This window comes from Polyodon spathula, chromosome 5 (assembly GCF_017654505.1).
Source record: "Polyodon spathula isolate WHYD16114869_AA chromosome 5, ASM1765450v1, whole genome shotgun sequence".
In the NCBI taxonomy this organism is placed as follows: domain Eukaryota; kingdom Metazoa; phylum Chordata; class Actinopteri; order Acipenseriformes; family Polyodontidae; genus Polyodon; species Polyodon spathula.
Window position 1 is genome coordinate 52,731,629 of NC_054538.1, and position 13,423 is coordinate 52,745,051.

Genomic DNA, 13,423 nt, shown 5'->3' on the forward strand with positions numbered 1-13,423 from the left:
AATTATTTTATTTCTGTACACATAAATTACTGTCTGGACATTCCATTTAATACACTCTCGCCTCACAGCCATTAACAAATGACAGCACTCCACTTTAGTAAGGAAGTAAATACCACTACTTTTAGGCTTTTATAGTGCTCTGAAATCTTATCTATTTAGGTTAATTTAATATTTTAAAAGGTCTGCTAAATGTCTGGGAAATCCAATTTTTTTTCCATAACCTACCTGGGAAAGATATGTAAATTCTCTGTAATGTAAATAGACCCCTAATAAACATGGATGATATGCTTGCTATTACTATAATCTCATCCATTGAGAGGAAGGGTATATCAGGTATGTAATATTATTTTCATTAATGCATTACAAAAGAAACAACATAGTTAGGCTAAATTGGTTTATTGAAACAAAAAAGCATGGTACATAAAGAAAATATTTTATGCCTGGTCCTGACTGGATAGCAGATTCCCCAACCTACTCAGCACTGATTGACTGGGGGCTGTTAGTGTGCCACTAAACAGTCTTGCACTGGGTTTTTAATTTCATCAGAATCACACCTTCGGGGCAGACGTGATTGACTTTCAGCACTGCATTTGCAATTGCACTTATTTTATCAGAATAGGGCCCTAAATGTATAAATTATTGATACATAACTAGTAATTATTAACTGGATTTATGTAAAAAAAAAAAAAAGAAAAAAGTATGATAGCTTAAAAACTAACCTTCTGAATGAGCTCTCGAACTTCAACATCAGGACAGTCATCGACACACAGAGGCGCAGCCTCCTCCTCCCCATCACATAATAATAATAATAATCTTTTTATTTTTTTAATATAGCGCTTTTCATTGTTAACCAGCATCGCAAAGTGCTTTATAAGATACGAGACTAGGGTGTGTGAACTATGCATCAGCTGCAGAGTCACTTACAACAATGTCTCACCCGAAAGACAGAGCACAAGGAGGTTAAGTGACTTGCTCAGGGTCACACAGTGAGTCAGTGGCTGAGGACTCAGGTCACATAAAGAGGGACCCTGATTCAAGGCACAGTGTCCTACAATTCTCCCAGCAACCTTCAGTGAAGGTTTTGACTGCTGTGGGTAAAAGGTGATTTTCCTCACCTTCAAAAATAAGTGTTTTATCACCTGTTCCTTTAAACAAACATAAAAAATATCAGATTTTTGAAGTGATGTAAAATAATGTATAAACTTAATAAACTGAGTATGTGTTACATTCATATATATATATATATATATATATATATATATATATATATATATATATATATATATATATATATATATATATATATAGACATTTGCACCTTCTTCTAACCCTGTAGTCGGGAGCCATAGTTAAGAGACCGTGTTATTTGTGTTCCGCCTTATAAAGAGAATACTAGTGTTAGTGTAATAACATTATGGGGTAAATGGCATATAAATGGGGAACACTGCACTTGGTTGTCAGGAGACATCTCTGAAAGGCAAGAAATAGTAGGCATGTGCTTCTGTGAGCCTCACTTGAGAACCTCTAAATTTAATCACGCCAGTTGAAAAAATGCAGAGTGATTGAGAAATTAAGGACCTTAATTGCCTGGGTTCTCCATGGGCGTTATGGCATGTATATTGCCAAATTGGGAAGATAAACAAAATAACACATGTAAGATGTGTTCCTGCACAGTGAAAAACAAAAAATATCTAATATCTATATATAAATATAACTAGCCTTGAAAAAGATCACTCATCTGCAAAATGGACCTGTTTTACACAAAATCTGTGGTTGTTTATTCAACTAAAAGTGAACACAAGCCAAATACATTTCAAAATATTCCAAACAATCCCTCCCGTGAAAGAAAAATAAAAGCCACCCAGTAAGGGTGTATTCTAACACATTTACCAGAGCAATCTGAGTCATCATTCTGAAGCCACTGGTAATTCTAATCATTGTTGCATGCAGATCATCACTATTATGCTTACCATATAGCAAAAGATCATTAAGTGAAGCCCAGTACTGTTTTTTTTTTTCTATTATTTTGACTAAAATGTTATCAGTGATCTGTCTTGTTCTTCAGGATCCACAGTTAAGTTGATTTGGGGTCTTAAAAGGGGGACCATCAGCTTTTTCTCCTCTCTTTAAAGAAACAAAATTTTGAGGGCCTCTTTTCCAGTTTTCTCTGTCCTGTCTTGGAGAGACACAACAACATGCATTCATTCAGTTTTAGTTATCTGTACACATTCAAGCCCATACATTTTCATAAACTGATTTACGTATTTGTCTGGTATTAAATAAAGCAGTGTTAAAGATATCAGATATTATATTTCTTTTGAATACATTGCTTTTTGTATCACTTAACTTTCAACAAATAGCAAGCAAAATAAATTCACCTGAATTTTGCATTCTTTTACATTCAGGTATACTAGGAGTGTCTTCATCTAACACGGGGGCAGTATTGCTGTGCAACTCTGTAACTGTGATTCAGCCACCTGCTCTTCATGCTCAGAGTGCACTATGTCCTCTGAAGTGCTGGAGCTTGAGTAAGTTATCATAGGTTGTGACTGCTGGACCATTTCTGGAAATAGTTCTTCTGTGAAGACAGAAGGCAAACAGAACATATTTAGCGCAATGTTACAGAAAACTTGTGTTTCATTGTATTTTTCTAGACTTTACATTGACATAATCAGTATTTAGAACTGTATAAGTTTAAAAATTGAGTAAAAGTTAGCAAGTCTAGAAATGTTTATGAATATATGTTGTTACTGTATTTGTAGATCTACATCTTACTATACAGTATTAAACAATGTATATACTTTTTTTTTTTTTTTTGCAAACATGCAATCATGAAACTCTTACCATTTAAAATACATTCAGTATTTTTATAATTAGCTGACCTCTCTAAACTGTGAATGTAAAGCTGGCCCACTAATGTTAGACCCCCTCTTGTATTGAGAATGAAAAAAATAAATTTTTAAATTAAACATTGCTTACCATCATGTTCTTGTGAGTATCTTCTGTCAGCATGTCCACATTTTAAAGTACAGACAAAAACAAAGCAAACCTGGTTAATTCTGAAGTTATACACACATTGCAAAGACTAAATGAAAAACATGTACACAGTTCCTCACAGTATACAGCTGTCAAGTTTTGTAAAGAGATCTAACATTACTTACATATTGCAGGTTGCTGCCTGGCTTTGAATGTCTCCTCTGGAAAATAGCTTTTAAAACAAAGAATACATGAAATTATTGAACTCCATGAGCAGTCTTGTGTAACAAATATAAAATTATTCAACAAAGCCTACATTTTACTATAATAGTTTGATGTTTTCATTAATTGTGTGAAAATGACTCCTTCGTATATAGGGTACTATATTGTTTATTAATATTACATTTCTACCATAGCATACAGCTTAAAACTACAGAACGCATGGGTCCAGGTAGATTTTGTCGATCTTCTGTCATTCAAAAGTCTGCGATGGAATACAGCTGTTGAAACCATTTATAAAACTGGTAAAAATTGAGCATTTACAAAGCTTCAATGAAACCAGATAGTATAATAAATAGATACATAAATACATAAATAATAATAGTAAAGTCGTGTTAATTTATTGGTATTGTCACAAGTGACCCTCAAACCCCTTCTCTCTTGTATAAGGTTGTGAAAGGGTTGTGGGTAATTCACTGACCAGGAGACAGACAGGTGTACTTGAAAACACCACACAGGTGCCCAGTTTTATTTTGCAGGGTGGCTTATTTCTTTTTAGCCTGCAGATGGCGCTGTGGGTCCGTGGTCTGATTTACCAACGATGGTAAACAGAACCACGGGCATACCAAGCGAGGGTACACAATACCGGTGCCCTTGCAGGTGCTTTGAAACAATAATTTAAAACAGAAGGCACAAAGAAACAGGGAAAATAAAACAGTAACAAAACTATAAAGAAAAGGTGCTGCACTCTGCAGCAATATCCCGGTCGCCGCTGCCCGTGCGACCCGGATCACCATCCTACGCTGCCGGCTAACTAGCCTGCTCAGCTATACTTTTAAGGGATCTGCCCAAGGGTTCCCCGCCCTCACTGTCTCGCTCCGTTCTCTCCGACTGGTTCATGGTCGTGGACCAGCGCATCCGCACTCTCGGCGCGTTTAAAAGGGCAGACCTGAGGAAACAGCAGAGCATTTTTATAGGACTAGCAATCTCCCAAGACTCGCCTCTCAGCCATTCAGAGGGGGAAAGTCCACACACCCACGTTCCCACCTCCCCGTGTCACTGCCATGACTCGCAAGCGGTTGTTGGATGACTGCCGCCCTCTTCCTGCAGTACTGTGAACATGCCAGCAGAGTCAGCACAGATCTCCCCCGCTACATATCCTTCCCCTCAGAATGACACCACCGGTTCATTCGAAAATCCTACAAACCCATGCCTTCCCGAGAGAAAAAGTCTGCGTTTCGATGCAGCTTTCCTGCTCGGTGGACTACCCTGAAGGCATTGGGCTGCAAGGCCAAGTACCACCGTATGATTCTGGCGTTGCTATCTTTCATCCGGTGAAGCCATGCTAAGGGGGCATGATCTGTAACCAGGGTGAAGTGTCGCCCCAGGAGGTAGTACCAGAGTGACTCAACTGCTCATTTTACTGCGAGACACTCCTTCTCGATGGTGCTATAATTTTTCTCGCAGGGAAGGAGCTTCCTGCTGATGTACAGGACCAGGTGCTCGCTTCCCCGAACCTCCTGAGACAACATTGCCCCGAGACCTGTCTCTGATGCATTCGTCTGCAGGGTGAACCTCTTACCAAAATCCGGGCTGCATAGCACTGGCTTACTACACAGCCTCTGCTTCAAGGCGAGAAAAGCCCTCTGGCACGACTCCATCCACTGAACCGTATTTGGAGCAGCTTTCCGGGTGAGGTCTGTCAAGGGAGCAGCGAGCGTAGCGAAGCTTGGGATGAACTTTCTATAATAGCCCGCTAGTCCCAAGAAAGAGCGTACCTGGGTTTTGGTTGTAGGAACCGGCCAGTCAGCCAAGGTTTTCACCTTAGCAACCAGCGGTCTGATCTGGCCACCCCCTACTCGATACCCCAAATACTCCGACTCACTCTTCCCAATGGCACACTTCTTTGGGTTAGCATGAGCCCCGCCTCCCGCAAGGATTGTAGCACCGCCGCTACCTTACACAGATGACTCGGCCAATCCTCACTGTGGATAACCACGTCACCTATGTAAGCAGTGGCGTACTGCTGATGGGGCCGCAAGATCCGATCCATCATCCGCTGGAAAGTGGCGGGTGCTCTGTGCAACCCAAAGGGCATGGTCCTAAATTGGTACAACCCAAAGGGAGTCAAAAAGGGGGTATCAGGGGTGTCTGCCAGTACCCCTTCGTTAAATCCAGTGTCATCATAAAATGAGCTGTGCCTAGACGCTCCAACAACTCATCTACCCGGGGCATCGAATAAGCGTCAAATTTTGATTTCTCATTGATTCGTCTAAAATCAATGCAAAATCGAGTTGACCGGTCTGGCTTATTGACTAAAACGATCGAACTGTTCCAGTCACTTTGGGACTCTTCTATTACCCCCAGTCTCAGAATTTCATCAATTTCCGCTTTTATTACCTGTCTTTTACGTTCAGGTATACGGTACGGCCTCTGGTGAACTAGCGCCCCCGGCTCAATATCAATGTGATGATGGGCTACTCGAGTCTGCCCCGGGACGGAAGAGAACACGTCAGGAAACTCCGCCACCAGACAGTGAGCCTGACATTTCTGCGTTGGTGTCAGATTCTCAGCAATCTGTACCGATCCTTTTCTTGCCAACACAGAAAGATCAGGTCCCAGGTCCGTGACGTCATCTGCATGAGCCACTAACAACGCCTCTGGTTGCAACCAAGGCTTTAAGAGGTTGATATGATAAATGTGTTTCTCTCCGTCGCTCCGGCTGGCAGATCTCATAGTCCACCTTCCCAACCTGGCGTGTAACCTCAAAGGGTCCTTGCCACTTATCCAAGATTTTCGACTGGGTAATAATAGAAGTACCTTTTCCCCTGGCTGAAATGTGCGCAACCGGGCTCCTCGGTTATACTGGGTCTCCTGTCTGTGCTGTGCCTGCTGCAAATTGTCATGCGCCCATTTCCCAACAGACTCAAGACATTTGCGCAGGTCCAACACATACCAGACAGTATTGGTCGAATTGTCCTGCTGCTCCTCCCACATCTCTCTGACCAGATCGAGCACGCCCCGGGGTCTCCGCCCTTACAACAGCTCGAATGGTGAAAACCCCGTAGAAGCCTGGGGTACTTCTCTGATCGCAAAGAGAAGGGGAGGAATCAGCTGGTCCCAGTAACACACATCACTACGAATAAACCTGCGCAACATGTTCTTAAGGGTCTGATTAAAGCGTTCCACCAAACTGTCGGTCTGAGGATGAAACACGAGGTCCTAATGGTCTTAATTCCCAAAAGCTTACATGTTCCGCAGATTAGCCAGGACATAAAATTGGTGACTTGATCGGTGGGTATCTCCTTGGGAATCCCCACCTGGGAGAAAACCTTCACAAGCTTGTTGGCAATAGATCTAGCGGACATAGATCAGAGGGGAATTGCCTCTGGATAATGCGTAGTGTAATCCAGAATGACAAGTAGGTGGGTGTATCCTGCCCCGCTCCTTTCTAGTGGCCCAACTATGTCCATCCCAATATGCTAAAACGGAGCTCCACTAGGGGCAAAGGCACCAGTGGGGCTCGTGGAACGGCTCTAGGGCTGGCCTTTTGACATTCCCCACAATGCTCACAAAACCGCTTAATATCGCCATCCAGCCCCAGCCAGAAGAACCGTGACACAAGCCTTGCTTTAGTTTTATCCCTTCCCAAATGACCAGACAGGGGAATAGCGTGAGCCAACTGCAACAAATCCTCCTTATAGGGCTGAGGAATGAACAACTGATGACGTACTTCACCGGTCTGGGGTAATTTATCAACACGATACAGTAGGTCTCGATCAATTTCAAAGCGTGGGTACGTGGTGGCGCGTCTGGGCTTGACCACCCGACCATTAACCAATGCTGCTTGGTCAAAGAGCCTGCTCAGCACGTCGTCACGCCCTTGCTCGAGTCGGAAGTCACGGGAGCGAGCTAAGAAATCAGCTCCCATGGCTTCCAACTTGGGGTCAGGTCGGTCCCGAGCAGAGGCAGCTGAGCCAGACCCCTGCGTTGGCTCCGTGACCTCCTCCCTGGACTCTTCACCAACCGCCCCCACCTGAAACTTCTCCGACTCCCTCCATTGCCAGCCCTCATTCTTAGTGATCCGGTGCTCCTGTTTAGTTTTACAGGGTCTAAATTTATGGCAAAACCATTCTGGATCGCGAAAGGGAAAGATCTCTCTAATTACTTCCTCTTTCTTAGCCAATAAAGAGGACGGGGCTGTCAGGGCAGCCAACCAATCTTTAAACTGCTCACAGTCCCGTTCCAGAACTACTGGTACCGGCAATCGAGGACATAATCTTACTTGCACCTGCGTCACCTGCTGGCCAATAGTCATACACACATCGATCTTGGGATAAGAGCGGACATCCCCATGAATACATTTAATATGCACCCGTCCCAATATGCGTTAATGCCCCAGTGAGATTAGGCTCTCCTGTACTAGAGACTGACCACACCCTGAGTCCAGGAGAGCCTGGGTTTTTGTACCATCCACTGTCACAGGAATAACAAAACCCGAGTGCTGAAGTGACTGAGGTAATTGAACCCGCCTACCTGGTCGGCTGAGGTCACACTCCATCACGGGTCAGTCCCGGGTGAGGTGGCCCACCTCCCTGCACATCCAATACCTCGGTGGGCTGGTTTCTCTTCCTGAAGTTTTGGCAAAAGGGGGAAACACTGGAGCCATAAAAGGGGCTCGCCGATAAGGCGTCCGCGTGAGACCCCAGTCCGACACTGCAGTAGCCCATGGGTATCCCCACCCTGCCCCAGTTCCCGGGCCGGGAGCTCCCGCCGACACCCCCCCGACCAAAGCCTGGACGACCCCTTCCCCACTGTCCCTTCGCCCTCTCCAGGGCCAGTTGAGTGGATGATCCAGTAGCCGCACTCCTCCCGGGCAGTTTTGCAGGCATTGGCTCCGCTGCCTAGTACTTCTTAATGAGTTCAACCTCCCGGTCCAGCATATCTGGTGCCTGTCGCTGGACCCACAGCCAAGGTCCCGGGGCTAGACATTCCAGGAAGCGCTCCACCATGATCATCTCCACCACCCTGGATTTGGTGTTCAGATCCGGGTTCAACCAACCCAGGGCGTAATCCTTCAGATGGTGGGCAATGGCTCGTGGGTGCTCCCCTGTCGCAAACTGCTCCTCCCGGAATTTCTTCCGATACCCCTCTGGTGTGACCCCCACACGATTAACGATGACGGTTTTCAGCATGGGGTAATCCATCATCCGATAAGGGGACAGCGTTCTCGCTGCTGCTTGCGCCTCTCCCGTGAGCTGAGGCAGCAGGTAGCTAGCCCACTGTACTGGATCCCACCCGGCAGAGGTTGCCATGGCCTCAAACACCTCTAAATAGGCGTCGGGTCGATCCTCGGCCGTCATTTTTGTGGGGCGTTGTAACTGGGGGTCTGGAGCTGCTGGTCTAGCCGCCCCCCCTGCACTGCTGCGGTGAGCATCTGGCGCAGGAGGTCCATCATCGCAGCAAACTGTGTAACATCCATTGCCCGTCTGCTCCTTCTGTGGATGCACTGCTTGGGGCAATGCCAGTGAATCCCACTCTAACACCACCTGTGGAAGGGTTGTGGGTAATTCACTGACCAGGAGACAGACAGGTGTACTTGAAAACACCACACAGGTGCCCAGTTTTATTTTGCAGGGTGGCTTATTTCTTTTTAGCCCGCAGATGGCGCTGTGGGTCCGTGGTCTGATTTACCAACGATGGTAAACAGAACCACGGGCATACCAAGCGAGGGTACACAATACCGGCGCCCTTGCAGATGCTTCGAAACAATAATTCAAAACAGAAGGCACAAAGAAACAGGGAAAATAAAACAGTAACAAAACTATAAAGAAAAGGTGCTGCACTCTGCAGCAATATCCCGGTCGCCGCTGCCCGTGTGACCCGGATCTAGCCTGCTCAGCTATACTTTTAAGGGGTCTGCCCAAGGGTTCCCCGCCCTCACTGTCTCGCTCTGAACCTCCGTTCCGTTCTCTCCGACTGGTTCATGGTCGTGGACCAGCGCTTCCGCACTCTCGGCGCGTTTAAAAGGGCAGACCTGAGGAAACAGCAGAGCATTTTTTATAGGGCTAGCAATCTCCCATGACTCGCCTCTCAGCCATTCAGAGGGGGAAAGTCCACACACCCACGTTCCCACCTCCCTGTGTCACTGCCATGACTCACAGGCGGTTGTTGGACGACTGCCGTCCTCTTCCTGCAGTACTGTGAACACGCCAGCAGAGTCAGCACAGATCTCCCCCTGCTACAAAGGTATTGGTTCCTTTTGAATGGAAGGCCTATGCAACCAAAGTAACTGGTCCTTCGATCAAACCAATTTCATTTCTTGGTGGGTTCACCACTGAAGATGGAGATGATAATGAGGCTTGAGAAACCTTTTATATGAAAAATAGTGAATTCTGGCCTACTCAGATATTTTGGATGGATGGAATACCTAACAAAATAGCCCTCTGTAATCAAATTTAAATGTATAAATGAAATAATAATCAGTCCAGAACCATTACTCCCTGTGGCAAACTCTCTCTGAAAAGGAGGTTAGACAGACATGTACCAAGATTAATATGTGGATGTCAAAGATGTAGAACTGGGTTGTCACTAGCAGAATGAAAAACCGTGTCCTGCATGTACCCATATGGTAAAGCATTGTAGAATAATGTTTGAATGTAATGATCCTCAAAGATGATCGTTTTCTCATTTGAATGTTAAATCAGACACTATAAGGAGAATTGAATTTGTGGGATGTGATGCAGCTCATTAAGCAAAGAGGGCTCACCTGGGAAAACTAGAATGCAAAGATGGGAGACCTGCTACCAGAATTCAGGTCTCCTGCAAATATCAAGTACTCGAAACCGTCACATACACTTGCGATGCTCAACGATGGATCCTAGACCTTGTGGTCGCTTTTAAGGGACCTCTGAGAGTAGAGTCGGACAAAGATTTCCAATCCTTCCAGGAGCACTCTGATATCCCAGACAAAACTATGTTCAAAAGACCACTGGAATAAAAGTAACTGATTAACCCTTTGCAGACCCATTATAAAAATGTTGGTGGAAAATGGCGTTTCTGTCTATGTACAGTTTAACTTTTCATTTTAAATTGAAACAGTAAACTTAAAACAACAAAATTACCTTTGTGCAAATAAATAAAGATATCAATAACAATTAAATACATTACCAAATTATTTGCGATTTTAAATATATTGCACTCTCGCATCTCTATTTATCAATGTTTCAAAAAACTCACTCTTGGACACATTTTACTAAATATTTTAAAACTAATAAATAAACAAGTACCATAACAAACCTTATCGTATTCATCACAGTAAAGTTGAGTTCTTATCTGTAAACAGGAATACCTTTAAAGTTTGAAACTTATTGTCTGGAGCTTGGTGTTATTTACACTGATACACTGCGGTTTGAGGTTCAAGCTACGTCTGCATATGTTAAGTGGATGGAAGCTGAAAACCTTTTCTTATGGCAGTAGTGTACTAGCATAACCTTAATAGCAAAACTGTGTTTATCTTGAGTATTTCAATTGTGGGAAAACCTCAATGTTTCTAAAAATATATTTCAAGGGCAATTCTCATCCCTCTCATTAATGTGTTATGCCACACTCGCTCTAGCGCTCAACGTTGCCTCAGGGGCCGATTTTACTAAAGGGATCTGATCCTGGATCCAGGCTCCTATCTGAGTGTAGCTTTAGTGCTCTTCAAAGACTAAAGTCATGGTTTTGTAATTCCATGACTCACACAAACACTTTTGAAACCAAAATTACACCGCTGAGGATAGTAACAGTATAATTTCTGAATATAGTGTCACATTTGTATTTTTCAGCTTTAGGGCCAGATTACCTCATCACTTTCATCACACATGCTGACTTGTAGAAGAAACATAAAACGCAGTAATTTCCTGTGCATCATAGAGCAGATTGCCTAAAAAAGGCTTGTGGTGAAGGGCCAGCAAGTCAACTAAAGATGTTCAGAAAAAGACATTTGACTAGCAGCTATATGCTGTGGCCCAACAATTAAAATGGGCAGTGTCTGAACTTGGAAATGTGTTAAGGTTTGAAGGATTCCATGCCATTTGCACATTTATAGCACTAATAGGAAAGCTGTGGGGTGGTGTCTGCCTGAAAGATTTGCTTCTTGAATCTGGTGTTATGCACCAAACTGTAGAACTGAAAACAGTTTAATAAAGCTGTACATTGGCCTGTGCTCTCATTTGAAGCTTTAATGCAACTGAAGCTTGTGGCATTTTTTGACTGGTATGAAACAAGTGATGATGGAAGAGCCATGTGAGAATCTCTCTGGCAGCATGTAGCAACATGGCACCAAAATGAAAATGCTCGGGAAGCCTTTCACCATCTTGATAACTACCATGAGGGAATCTTTTCTGACATACATTGTGAAAAGTGTTGAATTTAAATCAAGGGAAGTAATGTTAAAACTGTACAATGCATTAGTAAGACCTCATCTTGAATACTGTGTTCAGTTCTGGTCACCTCGCTATAAAAAAGATATTGCTGCTCTAGAAAGAGTGCTAAGAAGAGCGACCAGAATTATTCTGGGCTTAAAAGGCATGTCATATGCAGACAGGCTAAAAGAATTGAATCTGTTCAGTCTTGAACAAAGAAGACTATGCGGTGACCTAATGCAAGCATTCAAAATTCTAAAAGGTATTGACAATGTCGACCAAAGGGACTTTTTCGACCTGAAAAAAGAAACAAGGACCAGGGGTCACAAATGGAGATTAGACAAAGGGACATTCAGAACAGAAAATAGGAGGCACTTTTTTACACAGAGAATCGTGAGGGTCTGGAATCAACTCCCCAGTAATGTTGTTGAAGCTGACACCCTGGAATCCTTCAAGAAGCTGCTTGATGAGATTCTGGGATCAATAAGCTCCAAACAACCAAACGAGGAAGATGGGCCGAATGGCCTCCTCTCGTTTGTAAACTTTCTTATGTTCTTATGTTCTTATTACTTGTTCATTTCCGAAATATCAAAAGAGAGCAATCTCCAACATTCAGGTTTTGGGATATGTTCCTAGATACAGTTCATATACTTCTGAACAACATCAGAGCAAAGCAAGACAGACACAGTTTGCTTTACCTTGACAGTGTTTTCCAAATGGTGCCATATTTTTTTATACCACAAACCGACAAAACTACTTCAGATGGACTCCAATTTACTTACCTGACATGATCAACCTTCCACCAGAAGTACAGTCTGCCTTCAACTACACTGTTGCCCTTTCACCTGGGGCATTCAATGCCATATGGACAGATATGTCAACGGAATTAACAGTTATCAAGGACTCAGAAGATTAATAGGGTTGATAAGGAAACAGCCAGCATTGGTTTGATGGTTTCTCACAAGACATGTCATGGGGCCTGTGACGGAAACATGAGTTCTGGTGATGAATCTTCCTCCCGACCTGTGAGGGCGCTAAAGAACGAGAGGAGAAGTATCTGGAAGGGCTGGCCTGACAGTTCGTTTCCAGGTCAAGGAAGTGGGTCAGCCTGGAAAGAAGCGAGACTCTGTTGTAAGACCGTATTGATTTGAAAGGTAACCGAGAGGCAGCTGCAAGTAATAAGGCAGCTGCAATCGTTTACCTAGATATCATGCGGGATTACATATAGGGGCCAGGGTAAAGCTGATCTTTTCCTTCGTTTGGGTAACGTGAGGAGAGAAGGACTGAGAGAGGAGCTCTCAGAGCGTATCACGTGTTGTGTGTTGTCTTTGTTTATAATTCGCACCACTAGACAGTTAACGCACACCTCCGAAGCTGTCGCCACGTAAAGCACTATCCGGAGCACCACTGCACAGAGCACCTGCACATTTGAATATCACCCAGGACTGGTGACCGTGCCTTTGTTTGTGTGTGAGACTGTACTTTGTTCACCATCCCCGCGCTTTACACATTGTTGTGTACTGCTGGGGATTTATTATTTGACGGTTGCCAGACCTGGAAACAGCACAAATAAACACTTGTTCACTGAATCACTGTTGTCTGTTCATCACTCCTGCATTGCATCACTGCTACACCTGTTCCCCTTACCAACCACTTTGCCACACGTGGTGTCAGAGTGGGATTATGGATCACAACGCACTGGCGGAGCTGCTGCAGGCGCTGGAGAGCAGATGGGATGCAGAGGAGAGAAGGAGGGAGGATCGCTACATGGAGCTCATTGAACGGGTAGGTCTGGCCATGGCGGCAGTAATAACCCCTAC